At 33.2% G+C, this 18,432-nt stretch overlaps 1 protein-coding gene across 2 annotated transcripts in view; it reads right to left on the minus strand.

Annotated features, from left to right (window-relative positions):
- LOC148623438 (pleckstrin homology domain-containing family H member 2-like) overlaps positions 1-18,432 on the minus strand; it is a 121,330-nt gene that overhangs the window by 92,312 nt on the left and 10,586 nt on the right. For both annotated transcript variants that reach the window (XM_088565231.1, XM_088565229.1), the window contains exon 2: positions 1,855-1,958. The gene's annotated coding sequence lies outside the window, so the exon portion shown is untranslated. The remainder of the gene's footprint in view (positions 1-1,854; positions 1,959-18,432) is intronic.

Below are 18,432 nucleotides of genomic sequence, written 5' to 3' on the forward strand. Positions count from 1 at the left end.
AACTCTTACAAAGAGTAGTCTGACAACTTTTATCCCTGAAGACTTATGTAGTCCTAATAATAAGGATCACTTCAGCTATTGAAAGAATTTGGCTAAACCTAACTGTTTTGGAGATACATGCGAAAAACTACTGTATGACCCCTATGTTCTTTTTTTTGGAACGGCCGCCATGTTTTTTGACGGATCAAAAATCTCCACATCAGTTCTATGCAGGATACACCAAGAAACATTAATACCAAGTTTTGTTCTAATTGATCAAACAATGTCAGGGAAGAAGATTTAAAAGAAATAACATTAAATATAGCAAAAAATTTTTTAAAAGAAGTTAAAAAAAAGGGACAAAAACTCCGAAATGGCTAAACTGATTCAAATGAATATTTGACCACAGATAGACCTCATCTTCTGAACACTTTTCTCCTATGTCAGAAGTTAGCTAAACCTAACGGTTTTGGAGATATATGCAGAAATCTATGGTCTGACCCTTATGTTCTATTTTTAGTAACAGTGGCCATGTTTTTCGACAGTTTGAATTTCCCCAGATCAATTCTAAGCAGGATACTCCATAAAACATTCATACCAAGTTTGCTTTCAATTAGTTGAGTAGTGTCAGAGGAGAAGATTTTTTAAAGAATTAACATTAAAAATAGCAAAAATCATTTAAAAAGGGCAATAACTCCAACATGGATTAACGAATTAAATCCAAAATTTGACCAGAGATAGATCTCATCATGCTAAACACTTTTACCTGTGTCAAAACTAGCTAAACCTGACGATTTTGGAGATATATACGAAAAACTACTGTTTGACCCCTATGTTGTATTTTTAGTAACGGTGGCCATGTTTGTAGACGAATCAAAAATCCCCACATCAGTTCTAAGCAGGATACCCCAAGGAACATTCATACCAAGTTTGGTTTTAATTAGTCAAGTAGTTTCAGAGAAAAAGAATTTTGTATAATTGTTAACAAAGGATGACGACAACGGACTCCAAGTGATGGCAATAATCTCACATGGCCTATGGTCAGGTGAACTGAAAAAGAACATGGGAGTCATAAGGCAGGTTTTTTCTAATAACTCAAAAACCATTGCCTGTAGCAAAACTCTGGCAGAGGACAATTTTGTTCAGTAACATGAGACAGACCTACATGTATGCCAAAATTTTCAAAACCATTTGTCAACTGATGTAGGAGTTATGGCCCCTGAAAGTTTATGTGGTTTTTTTTTTTAACATGTAAATCTTCTTCTCTAAAATCATTTAAGATCATTTAAAAAAATAAGCATATTTGTTCTTTAGTGTATTGTGCTCAAAATGACTATTGTGATTTTTAATCCCTGAACAGATATGGCTCCATATACCAAAAATGGAACAAAAGGGTCGGAAGATAGTTTTTTGAAAATAATTCAACAACTGTAGCCTCAAGCAAAATTCTGTTTCAGGTCATAAAAATGCTATTAAAAGCATTTCCTGCATTTGACAATTCAGTTGATTTTAACTTAGCCAGTCTCATTCTTCAAGTTCTTCAAATAAGCAAATGGTTAACCAGGTGAGCAATTCAGGCTCTCTTGAGCCTCAAGTTATATCCACTATGTAACCCTACTAAATGTTGTCTTCAGTTTAATTGACAGCACAAGTGTTAATATATTACACCAATCATACATAGTTATTGAATCATTTTTATGCAATGGTCAAGTGGAATCTATAGAGGAACTCTTCCAAGAATACTGTGATAATTATTTTATAACCAGACCACAATACAATTTCAATGCATTTTTGTTATCAAGTCCCTATTCTCAAGGTAAAAACAAATAACACATGAAATTAAAAGAGGAAGAATTATACTAAGTAAAGCCTTACCTTAATTGATGGCTGACCAGATATCAATAGTTGATCTATAACAGTTATACACCTAAGTACCACAATCATCTTCAGTACACATCTCCCAAGTACAATATGGCATGCTGTAAAACAGAGAGAGAGAGAGGTTTATATTGATCCATATCTAACCTTATGCCATTAAATGGCAATTTCACCAGAATGCATTTAAATGTTACCTCTTGAAAATTTGCTGTAAAACTAGATAGTTAAGATGTCAACTGTATAAATTTTATCATTCTTTTTGTTTACTATCTTTCTAATTAGGCTAGCACCAAAGACAAAAACTACAAGTAATTAATAAGTCTGGACCTGTATCCATGTCATATATTTGTCAAGTTGAAAAACTATACTGTGTGTTCAAAATAACTAAATGTATAGTCCATTTGAGTTTTATATATCTTTGAAAAAATATTAGCCATGAACCCATGATATGCTTGTCCTCATGATGGAGATGTGAAAAAAAAAATCACATAAAAATATGAAAAAGTCCTGTTACTCTGAAAGATTTTTTTTTTTTTTAAAGTATACAACTATTAAACCATGTGTAAACTTTGAAGTTTTTTGTATCAGGGATTCTCAAGTTAGGATGTGAATTTTTAAAAAATCCTTAAAAAATATGTCAGTAACTTGAAAAAGAAAAAAGAGGCCCCCCAGAAGCCTGAATTGCTCATCTGGTTAATTTTTTGTCTTTCAAGGGCAATAACTCTAATAAGGAGCTTTCCGACAATTGAAAGTTCCATTCGATCTATTATAGTTTTCAAGATAATGGCTGAAAACTGCTAAAAAATAATTTTTTGCCTTTCAAGGGCAGTAACTCTAACAAGTAGTGTTCCAACAACTTTGATCCCCAAAACTTTCTTAGGTCATATCATAAGCATCATTTCAGCAACTGAAAGTTTCATTCTATCAAGATATTGGCTGAAAACTGTAAAAAAAAAATGGGCAATGACTCTTTACAAGGAGTCGTTTGACAACTTTAATTCCTCCAGACTTTTGTAGGCCTTATAATTAGAATCATTTCAGCAATAAAAAAGAACTTGGCTAAACCTAATGGTTTTAGAGATATATGCTAAAAGCTACTGTCTGACACTATGTTCTATTTAAGTAACAACAGCCATGTTTTTCGAAGGATCAAAATATTCACATCAGTTCTATGTAGGATACCCCAAGAAACATTCATACCAAACTTGGTTCCAGTTGGTCAAGTAGTGTCAGAGGAGAAGATTTCTGAAATAAATAACATTTAAAATAGCAAAAAAAATGTTGAAAAAGGGCAATAACTCCAACATAACTATACAGATTTACATGGAAAAATAGATCTCATCATGCTGAACACTTTTATCCCGTCAGAATTTGGCTAAACCTAAAGGTCTTGGAGATTTATGCGAAAAACTTCTGTCTGACCCATACATTCTATATTTAGTAATGGCGGCCATGTTTTTCAACAGATAAAAAATCCACACATCAGTCTATGCAGGATACCCTAAAGAATTTTCATACCAAGTTTGGTTCCAATTGGTCAAGTAGTGTCACAGGAGAAAAGTTTTGAAAAATTGTTAATAACGATGGACAACGACAACAGATGCTCTTGAACTTCAACTAAGACCAAAGAAAGACTATAAATTATCAAAATGCTGTTATACAATATTAAACTAATCTATATGTATGTTATATGCAGTTTGCAACACTGTTACGGTACATGGATTCATGGGACTCCCCAATAATGGCTATATTGTACAAGAGGCTACAAGGAGCCTAAATCACTCACCTGGTTAAATTTTTCCCTGTCAAGGACAAAAACTCTAACAAGGAATTCTCAAAGAAGACTTTGGTAGGACTTATCATAAGGATCATTTCAGCAATTGAAAGTTTCTTTCTATCTACTATAGTTTTCAAGATATTGGCTGAAAACTGCTAAAAATATCATTTTTTGCCTTTCAAGGGAATAACTCTAACAATGAGTCATCCGAAAACTTTGATCCCCACAAATTTTTGTTTAAACACCTTTTTTTTTACTTTCAAGGGCAATAACTCTAACAAAAAGTCATCTGAAAATTTTTATCCCCACAAACTTTTGTAGACCTTATCATAAGGATCATTTCAGCAACTGAAAGAGTAATCAAGGGAACCAAGGTTATAGCGGTAATCAAAAGAATGTAATCCAGGGACAAAGACCAGACATGGAAAACAGACACACACAACAAAGAACATAAAGTAACTAAAATCATACATACAAAGTAACAAAAGTAAATGAGCAACTCGGACTCCACTAAAAACTGGGAGCATGGACCAGGTGCACCGGTAGGGTAAGCACCCTCTGCTTTTCTAGAAACACCCGCCCAGTTGCTCATAAAAAGTCAATTCCATGGTAGACAAACGAGGAAAGGCAAACTATGTCCCGTTGAATAAATCAGTTTTCATGGTGCTGATGGATACATAATAACGACCCACGAGTTCATGATGACGACCATAAAACTTCTGTAGTGATGACTTCAATCTTGTAGCAAAATAACCCTGTTCCAGAAGCCTATTTGTTAGAGTTCTAGCACAATACAAAAAGTCTGTGTATTTTCAGCAAGCTCTGGCATAACATATGAGTTGTGATATGAACACTCCATACGCAGGAGCTGAAGGGATGTTGCCACAGATGAAAGGAAAGTTGACAATTCTGAATGAAAAGTCATCACGTTTGTCGTAAGGTTTGGTCAATAGTTTTCCTTTACCATCAATTTCTAAGTGTAGGTCAAGATATGACGCTGACTTCACAGTGTCTGTTGTATCCTTTATCTCAAGTTCTTTTGGGTAGGTGCGATGTATTAAATCCCCGAAATTAGGATTGTTTAAAGACAATACGTCATCTATATAGCAGAAACTGAGATTGAAGGATCTAGCCAAACAATATTCTTTCTTTCTGATCAAATCAGCTATAAAGTCTAAAAGTTTCATTTTATCTATCATAGTTTTCAAGATATTTGCTGAAAACTGAAAAAAAAAACATCATTTTTCACCTTTCAAGGGCAATAACTCTCACATGGAGCCGTCTGACAAATTTGATTCCATCAAGACTTATGTGGGCCTTATAATAAGGATCATTACAGCATTTGGCTAAACCTGACAGTTTTGGAGATATTTGAGAAAAACTTCTGACTAACCTCTTTGTTTCTATTTTGAATAACAGCAGCCATGTTTTTTGAAGGATCAAAAATCCCTACACCAGTTCTATGCAGGATACAGCAAGAAACATTCATACCAACTTTAGTTTCAACTGGTCAAATAGTGTCCGGGGAGAAGATTTTTGAAAGAAATAACATGGAAAACAGCAAGGGCAAGTCCAATAACTCCAACATGGCTTCACAAATTAAAAACAAAAATTTCACCACAGATAGATCTCATCATCATGCTGAACACTTTAACCTTGTCGAAATTTGGGTAAACCTAACAGTTTTGAAGATATATAAGAAAAACAATATTATCCTGCCAGAATTTTGCTAAAGGCAACAACTTTTGAGTTTTTTTGCAAAAAAAAACCGCCTTCTGACCCCTATGTTATATTATTAGTAACAGGGGCAATATTTTTCCATGGATCATAAATCCCAAAGGTCATTTTGTGTACAATACTCTAAGGAACAATCTCGCCAAGAAGAAAACACGGTGGAAATGACACCTTGAGATGGCATAAGCTCACTAAAAATGGGGTCTTCATGCAGATATTATCATTATTTAGTGAAATAAAGAGAAAATAATTCTCTAGAAACAAGTAAAATTTTACTGATTTGATTGGCATGTACTTTTTCTGCAGTTTTAAAGTTAGAAAGATACAGTAAAATAATATTCCAAATTTTCATTGGATGAGTGATTTTAACCTAAATGTACCAATATACTAAATCTAAAATATACCAATCAAATGTGTTTGAAGATTTTCTTCCCTAGATAAATCAATTATGATGAAATATCTTCCATGAGTTTATAAATATCATGGACAATTTCTATTAATATATGGGACTTTTGGGAGATTCTTCAATAATTGAAGCCAATAACTGAAATTAATCTATATATCAAGTCTGTAGTGTCCAGTGTTAGACAAGCCACTGTATTATGATATTGACTTATTCATGACCTATTACTTTTAACTTTCAACTCTCAGCTCATGAAATGATCCATTAGGAATAAGCATGTTGGAATCATAAGATATATTTAATAAAGTAGACCATACTTAACCATTTGAGAAAATCCAATTGATCCAATGACAAACTATCCAATATTAGTTGGACCTTCACCATCAAAATACCTTAGTAGATTATGAAATTTTTTCAGCGCAAATCAACTGAACTGGCTTTTTGGAGATTAAATAAATGATATCCTGCAGTTAAACAATAGAGCCTAGCCCTTATTGAATGAAAGAAGGTACAGGTACACCTGAAGTTCATAAAATGCCAATTTACAAATACTACATAGATAGAAATATATTTTTTTTTGTATTTGAAAACTATTACAAAAAAATCCTTTTTCATTATACCCCCTAAAAGCAGGAAGTGTACAGTGACCACACTGTCTATCAGTCCATGTCAATTTGTCTGTTTGTCTGATTAAATGTTGGGGTTTCCAGATGCATTACTTGGACTAATTATCATTGGCCAATCAGAAGGGAACATCTTCTAATCTATAATTCCTCTAAAACCGCTGAATGGAATTCAATGAAACTTTCACGCATGCTTTATTGCATGATGCCTTCTCCTATTTGTTACTCCTTCTATGCCACAGAATGGAACTTAATGAAATTTTTAGAGAATCTTTGTTACATATTCCCACTGCGCCATACCTGTTTTTCTTCTGCAACCTCTCTACAGGAGATCTCCTGTAATCCATTTCAGAACTACACGAGATTTTGCATGACAACATTTTCAGTGCTAATAAAACAAAGTGTATGATTATTGGAACAAGACAGAAACTGTCAAATATTGATATACCTTCCATAATAGTTAATGATAAAGCTTTAAAATTTTCATCATTTGAAAAACTACTTGGTGTGAAAGTTGATGATACTCTAAGCTGGAAATATCATATTGATCATGCTCTAATCATCAAGATTGTATCTCCTAGCAAAGATTAAGAAATATCTGAACATTGAAACAAGAGAAACTTTTTGTAATGGATACATTCTTCCACTTATTGACTACTGCTGTATTGTATGGAGTGGCTGTGGCTCTGAAGGAGTAGACAAAATTCTTAAACTCCACAAACAGGCTATCAACCTTATTCTAGATGCTGAATCTTTTTCTCCATCAGAACCCTTGTTCAATTAGGAATCATGAAAGTGGAAACTAGGATTAAATATCACATATACCTATTAATCTATTAATCTTTCAATGAAGAAGCACCAAGTTACATATCAGGAAAGTTTAACTATGTTTCAAGAAACAAATCTTATTAACTAAGAAATGCTGAACAAGGAAATTTGATAATCCCAAAAATTAAAACTGAACTTTTCAGAGATTCATTCATATATTCTGGATCTGTCTTGTGGAATAAGTTACCCAAACATTTACACAATTAAGCCGCTGATAACTCATTCAAAATCAATATAAAGATGTACCTTTAGACTTTTGAATAGAGTATCATAAAAGAGAAATTTGTTGCTGCTTACACTGTTTTTGATGTTCTACTGTGAAAGTACTTTTAATTCATGGATACCAATTTACGTGGATTAGGGAAGACACACAAGTTCGTGGATTATTGAATTTGTGGTTTGGAGGTTTTCAGTATAAACATCAATAGACATCTTCTTACCGTTAGGAACCAAAATTCATGGTTTGGCCTACCCACGAAATCCATGAAAATTGGTACCCTACGAACAATAAAACTTTCACAGTATATTGTATTATCTTAAAGTGCTTTGATATTGTCAAATCAGCTTTTTTTTTTAAATAGGTTTTGTGTGTGAGAGCAAATTTATGAATTTGGGAACATGGAGAAATCTATCTCTTATCTTACAGGCTACACTAGTTAATGGATTTTAATGGAATTTTTACAGAACCTTTATTATATATTCCATTGTGCACCTCCTATTTTAGATTTTGATCCAAATCAATTTGGAGGTCAAAAGGTACATATTTTAGAGTTGGGGAATCAATGTAGTGCTCACAGTTTATCTATAATTAAGTCAAGATTGTAACTCTCTGTTCACCTACTGGTATCCGACCAAGGTAGGAAGTTTTCTACAGGTACCAGACCAACATAGGACCGAGGTTGGAGGTTCTCTATAGGTTCCTGTCCAAGGATTAAGGTCCTCTATAGCTACAGGACAGTAGTTGGAGGTTTTCTATAGATACCTCAACAAGGTTGAAGGTTGAAGGTTCTCTGTAAGTATTTAGAAAAGGTTGTAGATTCTCTATAGGTACCTGACCAAGGTTGGAGGTTCTCTGTTTCTCTACAGGTATTTAGCAAAGATTGGAGTTTCTCTACACATGCCTTACCAAGATCAGAGATTCTCTATAGGTACCTGATAAAGGTTGAAGTTTCTCATTGCGTCTCTTATATATGTTGTTTTAAAAAGACCTGATGTCATTAAGTTGTATCATTTCATTTCCATGCTGCTGTACAAAATAATACTATTAATATGAAAGGAAGCACTAAAAGCTGAAGTCAATAACATAAAAAAACAAAAATAGGAAAGTATTGATTTTGTATGTTCATTGTTATCTGGACCATTTTACACTACTAATGCAGACATTTTGGAAGGAAAAGTATGAATGGGACCAGCCACTACCAGAGACCTTTAAAAAGAAATGGAATGAAATTGTACAGGAACTCCACAAAACATTAACTATGGAGATTCTGAGATACTACTTTCCTGACACAATAGCCACAAACTCCACAGAAGAACTACATGTATTCACCGACTCTAGACTCGTAGCATATGGAGCATGTGCTTACATAGTAAAAGATAACCAATCATCACTAGTGATATCAAGAAACAGAGTCGCACCAATGAGATGACACTTCCAAAGATGAATTAATGGGAACCGTTTTAGGATCGAGATTGGCAATCCTGGAATCATGAACGTCATATTTTGGTGTGATAGCCAAATCATAATGAAATGGATAGATCAAATAATAAAGGAGAATGTACAAACACAACAATGGCAATATTGCCCAATTGACTCAAATCCAGCCAATTTACTAACAAGAGGAACGTTAAAAGACAAAGTGAAAAATGCATTCAAGATAAATGGACCACAATGGCTCACCATGAAATCGCAATGACTGGAGTGGAATGGAAACACAGAAACAGTGTAAACATGTACATTGGAGGGAGAGGACGACTTTGAATCAACACCTTCCATTGCTAAAGACTCAGGAATTTATACAATCATTAACATAAATACATTGTAACATTAACCGCTTACAAAAACTAAGGATAACAGCAACAGAGTCGCAACAGAATTTTGTGAAACAAAGACAATCACAACAACTGATGAAATACACAATGCAATGACAATATGGATTTACATAATGCAGAAACAGACATTTCTGTACCAATTCACAGATGCAAACAATCATCTATCGTAAGACCGGTGTTCTTGGATTCCCATTACCCGTTACCAGTAGTAAGTGAGTTATCAGGTTGGGAAAGTCCTTTGGGAGCCTTTGGTTACCCGTGGGGAGGTCAGTTTTAAAGTTTGGGTATGTTGAAAAGGAGTCCTTACTTTCCCGTCCTGTGGCAATTATTTTGGAATTTATTTTAGCGGAAGTTTTATTCTTTAGAAAAGGTAATTGTTTTGTTTTTATTCATCACGATCCTATCAGCACTTGTAATTAGATCTCTTTTCTTCCATTGAAGTCAAACACGATCATGATGCAAAAACAATAATTTTCCATCCGAAAATGGTAAATTCAGAAAATCCGGATATCAGAAATCATAATTTGAACAGATAGATAGTTTCTTTCATCATTATATATTTGTTTGCAAATAAATATGAAATGTATCGAGAGAAGAGGGGCACCATAAAATTAACCCAATTTGATCTCAGCCATGAAAACATGTTGAACTTAAGCCTGAGGATAAATAAATGAAGAATCAAAATTGTTATTACCTTGTTATCTAAGTGTATTCATTTATAAGAATCAGACAGTAAAAATACATCACATCCTCTGCCTCTTAGAAATGATTGCACTTGTTACCAAATCATATAACACATATTTTGTCTTTGAAATGTTACCTTCAATGTGGGTAAGTTCATTTAAAGTCTGGATAAGTCATTTTTTGGAGGCCACTTACCCGTGGTAAGTCAAGTTTACCAAAAAATCCCAGAACACTGAAGACAACGTCAGTGAATGATGAAGACAATACACTCAGATAAGGAGGGAGACTTGGAAATGCACTCATGTGTGAAACTGCTAAATTCCCCTATTTGTTACCAACAAAACACCAATTTACAACACTTGTAATCCAAGATGCACACAAACATCAACAGCACACTCATGAAAATGTCAATCACAGACAGTGTCAAATGTCACTGATGTATCTATTGTTAATGTAATTTTGTGAAGTTGTATTCAGTTTTTCCAATACAAGTTGAACGGAACAATCTCCTTTTCTATGACAGCGAAGTACTAACCCAACAAGCCCACTATTTCCCTTAAATTGTAGTGCCATGACAATGGACAAGCCAAAACAGAGCAGAAGAGCCCAACAGAGCGCCATCACAAGATTGATGAACAGAACCCAAGAGAAAATCGAGAAGGATAAGGTGGTGAAAACATCGGAGATTTCCACTATCATCGACAGCCTAGAGAAGAAATAAGAATTACTTCAAATTCTAGATGAAAAGATTCTGAACAGAGAAGACATGGAACATGAATAGCAGAATCTAATGATTACAATTTGAATTTGGAAGTGACAATTTGGAATTTTAGAGAATGGATCCAGTAAAAGCAGATTTCTAGTTCGGTGAGTTGCTCAGTTACCACCCAGCCCACTTCTTTGTCAGATCTACACATCGCTGCTCAGCCTGTCCCCATTTAAATGATACAAACTAGAATACCAATCAATGCCAAGCCAATCATTTACTGTACCTCTTCCTACAGCTCATCCAGGGATACAAACCATGTCGGGTCACACTCAACCTTACGCCTAAACACACGAAATTTCTACAGCTAACTTCTACCACAAACTCCCACAATTAGATCTACCAACATTTCACAGAGACATTGTCTCACATGGCTTTCCTTCTGGGAATCATTTGAAACCATGGTACACCTAAATCCAGCATTAACAAACTTCCAAAAGTTCAGTTATCTCAAATCCCAAGTAATACACAATGCCATACAGTGTATTTCTAGACTATCACTCACTAGTGCTAACTACAAGGAAGCTATCATATTATTGAAAGAACTCTATGGCCAAAAACAAACCATTGCCAATGCGTATATGCAGAAAATCCTCATTGTTCACGTTGTACAGCCTTAGACAATTCTATGATAACATGGAGTCAAGCTTCCAGGGATTAGAATCTTTGGGACAATCACAAGGTACATAAGATAGGCTGTTAATACCAGTGACACTAAGAAAACTACTGGCTGAAATGAAAACCATCATTACATGAAACCATGGAAAACGTAGCTGGACCATTAGAACTTTACGTGAAGCTATTGCCAATGAATTGTTAGGAAGCTGGAACAGCAAATACGGAGGACTTGAAACAAACTCCACCGTTCCTTTCCGGGTCATCACTGAACAGAAACAATCGAAACCCAAGTCAAGCACCAAATTCCAAGGTAAAGCACTAAAGAAATGCATATTTTGTAATGATCCACATTCGCCAATTGAATGTCGAGTGTATATGATCCACTAGGATTACTCAGTCCATGCCAAAATCTTGATGAAATCACTGGGAACAGAAATTCAAATGAGACACACCCTTACCCAACTCATTTGAAACCAAATGCAACGATATCACCTGAGACTTAGAGCAAGGACTATCAACTGAAATCTCAAGATGCTTCCTTAAAGGAAAAAATGGAGAAACCAAAACTACGTGTATTCATGGATGCGAGTCAAAATGCGTACAGGATATGTGCCTACATTATAAATGTAAAAGAATCAACACTTATTATGTCAAAGAATAGAGTTGCACCATTAAAACACATTATGCTACCACAACTTGAATTAAAAGGAGCCGCATTTTGAGCATGTCTTACCTGGCATCTAATAGGTAATCTCAGCTTTGTAGACATTGAGGTGAATTTTTGGTCCATTAGTCAGATTGTCTTAAATTGGATCGTATCAACTAAACCAATGGAGAAATTTGTCACCAATCAAATCTCAGAAATCAAAGGTCATGTAAAACATCAAACGTGGAAGTATTGTCTGACAAGTGAAAATCCAGCCCACTTTCTTACTAGAGACAGACTATAACAGAACAATTTATGAACAACAATAATGGTTTCATGGTCCCGAATGGATTTTGAATCGACAGTTAAGAGGTAAGTCTACATTTGACAGAGAAAGAGACATGAATTGGGAATATTTTCTTTCAAATCCTATATGGTTAAACAATATAATTAAAATAGATAATGAGCCACCATGCTTCAAATATTGGTTTAAACATGGTATTATTTATATTAATAATTTGTATAATGCTGATGGTTCATTTTTTATTTTAAAACAATTACACCATAAGTATGGAATAAACATTGATGTCATAAAATACAATAGTTTGAGAGCAGCTGTGAAATCAGCAGCAAAATATTTCATAAAAGGTACCACTATTCTATATTCAAAACCTTATTAGAAGTTATAAAGGGTCAAAAGATATGTACAATATATTAGTGAAAAATGAAATCTGTTCTGATGGACAAAAAAATGGAGTGAACTACTAAGTGAACATAATTTAGAATGGAATTGTATTTTTAAGCTTCCATTTGTAGTCACTAAGAATACTAAACTCCAGTGGCTTCAGTATAGAATAAGCCATTATATACTTCTACAAATAAGCTTTTTTTTTAAAATGAAAATTGTTGATGATCCTTATTGTGCATTTTGTCACACAGAAAATGAAACAATAGAACATTTACTATGGTATTGTAACATAGATCAAGATTTTTTACATAAAGTTGAATATTGGTTTCTTTCGTATGGTTTAAGTATTCCAAATACAAAATTGAGTTTTATTTTTGGTGATGTTTCAAAACTTTCTAAAAATGACCCCCAAAACAAATTTTTAATATCAAAAAATATATTTATGATACAAGGTGTTTTAAAAATAATTTATGTATAGTAGCATTAAAATGTAAGTTGCAAGATATGTATAAGATAGAAAAAATGTTAGCAGAAAAAAATAAGTATATTACTAAGTTCAATATTAAGTGGAGTAAATTCCAAAATATATATAATGTCTAGGACTCAAAATGTATATAAGTGAAATGAATGATTTATTAATGTATTTCAAATTAGAAATTAGGACTTCTCCTCCTTTGTTTTTGTTTGTTTGTTTTTTTTCTCTGATTTATTTCTCCTTTATTTTTTATTATTATTTTTTTATCCTCTTATTTTTTTTGAAAAAACCCCCATTATAGGGTTTGTAAGTCTCCTTCAAGTTTTAGTTTCCCTTCCGGAATTTTCAATGTCGAACATATTGAAATCCAAAGACCGACTTGCATTTTATTGTTTACTTCTGGGAAATCGAAGCGCTGCATCACAATGCAAAATCTTCTATTTTTATACCTTTCTTAAATTTTTATCCTGTACAGCTAGATATTTGTCATTTTTTAACAGCATTTTTACACAGAAAGATATTTCTTCTTTTTATGTTGAACTCAGTGCTATGTTAATGACGAATCTCAATCCATTTGAATGGTAGACGAGGACCCATTCTCATGAAAACTGGGAGTCACGTGACGAGACTTAAAGACCCTATTTACAAAAATATTTTTCAACAATAATTTTTCAACAATATATACATTTCTTAATGAGTATATGTATTCTTTGTATACTTAATCGTGTTGTGATATTTGTGAACAATATAAGTTATGTGTTTTATGTAATGATGACTGTTGGAAAACTTAGAAAAAATTAAAAAAAAAAAAAAAAAAAAAAGTCTACATTTTCTTCTTCACATGTGCGTCGACTAAATCTGTACAGTAAGAACTTGTACAGAACCTTAGTGAAAAATCGTTCTTACTAGCATTCCGACGTTTTTCGAGTCGCAAGTTATTATCGAGGACCATGATTTCGGACAATGCGACCACATTTTCATCTTCGTCGAAAGGAAATAGAAATGTTAACTAACTCAAAAACATTGAGAGAGAACTTGATACACATGGAACGATATAGAAATTTATCCCTCCAGGAGCACCTTGGTATGGAGGATGGTGGGAGCACTTAACAGGTCTCACCAAGTCATGTCTGCGTAAAGTTCTAGGAACAGCTTGCATATCAACAGAACAACTATGAAGAGTTCTTAACTACCGAAATAGAAGCAACTCTTAATGACCAACTGATTACTTAGGTTCATTCTGATGTTAATGAACCAGAGATTCTAACTTCCAGTGAAAACAGAAAAATTTTATAGTGATGAAAAAACAGATAAATATGTGAATCCATCGTGATTAATGGGGATTACAAGAACTTAAACAATGAAATTACATTAGTAAAAGATTCTGCAAACAATAACACATAGCTAGAAAGGCAGTTTTTATCATTATCCAGAACAATTTCAAACCACATGTGACTGACTCCAAAACAATGAGTTCACCATTCAAGTTGCTGCAAAAACTCCACGTCAAAAACATTGTAAAATCAGATAAATGGAACACAATATCTTTTGATCAATATGACATTCCATCAGTCCCCCACTATAAAAACAGGAAAGGAGAATTTGCTGAAATAGAGGCCATAAATAAAAACGTATATGAACCAGGGGCCCGTATGGCATGTTTCTGAGTAGAAATATGTGAATGTTTCATTGAATGGGTAAAAGCGTCAGCATACCGCTATCATGAACAAATGGGCTTGATGCCTGAATTCTTATGTGAATGGAAAGACCGACTTAGAACGGTAGCGACATAATCATTGATGAAATTTTTATCCAACTGTACAATGCCAACAAAAATACAAAATACTTGACCATACACATTTATTTGACCACCTTCCTATATATTGTGCAGTGTCGACATGAGTCGACAAAGAATTCAAATTCTTAAAATCAATTGTGGACTCAAAATTTCAGACTCTACTCTCTCAAGAAAATGAAGATGACCCTCGTAACATGATGCAAAATATTACAAACTCTGAAAACTTTTTATCTACTCTAGAAGAAAACTCTCAAACAAATATTAAACATTTCCTGTCTCCGAGAATCATAGTTCAACAAGAAAGGCAGTTGAAACAGGACAAAATTTCAAAAGAATCACTTCAAAACGTGACAGAAACGATCCAAAATATTGAAAGCAACTTGCGTAACATAAATAGAAAAGTTGATTCATTATAGTCAACAAACGATAAACACAACATGAATTCAATAGAAGAAAGGGTAACAAAGTTAGAAAAAAATCAAAACAAAAGAAATTGAAAACATCAGTGCGAAAATAACAATCATAGAAAAAGCCACACAAAACTGGAATGATAAAATAGTGTCTTTAGAAGAAACAACAAAGAAACTCGACCAGTTTCTTCAAACTAAAGAAAAAATGTAGAAAATTTAAAAGCAGACCTTAATCGTGTTAAGAACGATAAAGTAACTTTAGAAGAAGAAATCCGAAATATCACACAAAAATATAATGATCTAGAACAAGAAATGATTATGATGAGATCAGAAAAGGCAAAGATAGAAAAAGAGAAAAATAAAATTTCAACCAAAAATATCAAACTTCTGACATCAGTATAATGATAAGTTGAAAACTGAAATATCAGAACTAAAAAGCGAAACATATGCATCCATCTAACAGAAGGAAAAACCAAAAACTCAAAACATTGATGAAAACCAAAAGATGGGAGACTTTGACAAACAAGAAGAAACTGTCATAATAAATGTTCCCACTTTGAACAAATTTGATGTACAGACTCAGCAGTCAGAAATATCGAAACCAAAACTGAAATCGCATAACATAGCATTGGTGATAGGTAACTCGATTAATTCAAGGAGAGCATACCCTGACAGAGACTTTAAGGTAACCGTGCTTGGTCAAGAAAAGAAAAACATTGATGGGGCCAAAGACTTCATCGAAAATCATGAAACACCGCAACATTTAATATTAGGAGTTTTGGAAATAATGACTTGTCCAGCAAGCCTTAAGATGAATGTTTAAAAAAGATGATGTCTTTTTTTGGAAGAACTGTTATGCTTAAAAACTGTAAAATTCATGTACTACAATGATTTGATAGAATGGGTGAAACAAGTTTTAATAAAAAAGTCTCCCAAATGAATTTGAAAATCAGGAGTTTTGTTCAAATCACTCAAATTTTTACTATGAATCAAACACACAAAGTCTCAACAGTAAAGCATCATATCTGTATAAAGATAGAGTACACTTTAATAGAAATGGTACAGCAGAACTAGTAAAGTTGGTAAAATCCCATTTATTCCACTACTTGGAGTCAGACCCAAAAAAAAAAACAGACACAAAATAAACCCCACAAAATACCAGATATCAAAATAATGGCCATGGGGTTTAAAACAAGTACTACACTTCTCATGAGCAACAGTGGCCCACCAGTCAAGATGAGCAACTCAGCTACCAAAGGCCATGTGGCTATTAACCGAGATTTCAGGGCTATCAAAGAGAAAATGAGCAACATGGTTTTCAAAAACAACATGCAATAAACAATGTTTTGCACCATCTTATGTATCTACTTCACTAGTAAATGTACAAAAAAATCTAAGAGTTTTAGTGACAATAATACTCATGTATATATTTACAAACTGATTGTAGTTATAGATACATTCATAGATTCATGTTATAATCACTATTGATCTCTTTACATGTAGTAAGAAAACATGCTCTGTGTATCCCTATTTTTTCACTTGTATTCATATGATATGTATTGATAGTATTGAAATGATAAATGTAGGTTTTTGGAATGTTCATTGTTTCTCTGACCATTAAACTGATGATGAACTATTTAGTAACTTAAGTTCTATGTATGATATAATGGGTTTATCAGAAACTATGTTAAATGAAAACCCAAGGATTCTTCCAGGATACTCCTCCCCTTTTATAGTGGGTTCAACAAAGTTGAAAAAGAAAGGTCGCAAATCAAGAGGTATACTTGTATATACTAAACCAAATTTAAGAAAACATATAACTGAAATCCAACATAGTAAGTTCTCTATATAGCTAAAATTAGATGGAGAAAAGGCAGGTTTAAAATTAAAGACAAATCTATTTTATTTGCTTTTGTTACATTCCTCCTTATGAAAACAAAGAGACATCTGAACTGAATTTTTCAAAATTAGAAAATAAGATTCTCTTATTTAAAGGAAAAGGTGACATTCTTCTGTGTGGAGATATGAATGCAAGAACAGGATGTCTTGCAGATTATATAACGTCTGACAATATCAAGGACAATTTTACTGACTGTCCACTCCCTCCAAATTATATTCCTGATATAGAAAAACCCAGAAACAAAATGGATATGAAGAATAATCTTCATGGATCCCTTCTTGCAAATTTATGCAAAAATCATGAGATGAGGATAATGAATGGGAGATTCCTTGGAGACTCGATGGGTTACTATACATTTTTTAATTCCAATGGGAAAAGCACAATTGATTACATGCCAACAACTGTTGAATTAATGCATGATGTAAAATATTTCAATGTTATGCCACCAAATAAGCTTTCTGATCATTGTATTATAAGTACTGGTATTGTTAACAGACAAACAAATTTAAAATCTCATCAAAATGAATGCAATCCCCTACCAGGAAAATATTTGTGGTCGGAAGAGTGTCAAGACAGGTATATTTTACACTTTTAGATGAAGAATCTATTAATAAAATAACAGAGCTAAATAACTCAATAGATGACCCCTCCAATGGTATCAACACAATATTTAGACAAGATAAGCAGTATTTATAATACCACAGCAAACAAAACGCTAGTCTTCAAAGAAATTGGAAGAAGAAAGAGAGGAAGAAATAAACAAAAAAAATTAAACCCAAAAAGAAATGGATGACAACAGATTGTCTTTTGTTAAAAAAAGAAGATATCATTATCAAAAAGCTTTCAAAAGACCCCTACAATTGTAATCTCAGACAAACCTTTTCAAATTATAGAAGTAGATATAATAAAATGAGAAAAAAACTGAGAGCAAATCATTTTCATACCTTGTCAAAACAAATAAATTCTTTCAACCCCAAAAAGTCAAAAGAGTTTTGGAGTTCTATAAATAACTACAAAACTAAAGATTGTTCAGATACACCAGTAGAACTGACAGATTGTGTATTACATTATAAACAGCTTTTTCGAGAGATGAAGAAATTTTTGATGAACTTATAGAAGCTGAAAACCTTTCAAGTGATGAAACTCCACTAGACTTTCCCAATACTTGTAAAG

Source organism: Perna viridis, chromosome 2, assembly GCF_037379345.1.
Source record: "Perna viridis isolate PV_CMFRI_1.1 ecotype Kerala chromosome 2, ASM3737934v1, whole genome shotgun sequence".
In the NCBI taxonomy this organism is placed as follows: Eukaryota; Metazoa; Mollusca; class Bivalvia; order Mytilida; family Mytilidae; genus Perna; species Perna viridis.